Here is a 613-nt window from a genome sequence, read left to right on the forward strand (position 1 = left end):
TTCTAGAGTTTCCAGTTTAGTCTCAAGTGATCAGCGAAGCATGATAGCACTCTAAAAAGTTGCGTCAAAGCAAGGATACTGCATTTAATGAGCCGTGTGTGGCTTTCTCTATGTTACCACGCAGAGCTTTGAGCGTCTTGGATCCACGGATTGAGTCACATTTAACCAACTACAAATTTTGCTGCTATTTCTGCCTATGTTGCTCCTCCTTTGGGCAAACTTATTACCTATACAGTTCCTATGATGAACCCACAGCTTAGGGCTCATTCTTCCTCCCTTTCAGGAAAACTCTTCATCTTATTGGATTTCCTCCCACTAGTTTTTTGTATTGTTTGTTTGTTTTGTTTCTTTGATGCCAGGGGTTGAATTCGGGGCGTCAGGCAGAGCAGGCACAGTGCCACTGCGTTAAAGTCGGGCGCTCCCCGCTGTTTTTACCCTCATGAGTTCCGATCGCCTGATGATCAGGGTCACTCACTCATTTCCCGTGTCTAATTTCCACTTCCTACCTCCTGGTATCGTTGGATAGTTTTCATCTGCAATTATTATCCTCTGTTTCTCTCTCTTTCTGTCTCCCTCTGCTGTTTTTCTTTTTTTTTTTTTTTTTTTTTTTTTT

Source organism: Fukomys damarensis, unplaced genomic scaffold (genome assembly GCF_012274545.1).
Source record: "Fukomys damarensis isolate Sample0158 unplaced genomic scaffold, DMR_v1.0_HiC HiC_scaffold_12, whole genome shotgun sequence".
Classification (NCBI taxonomy): Eukaryota; Metazoa; Chordata; class Mammalia; order Rodentia; family Bathyergidae; genus Fukomys; species Fukomys damarensis.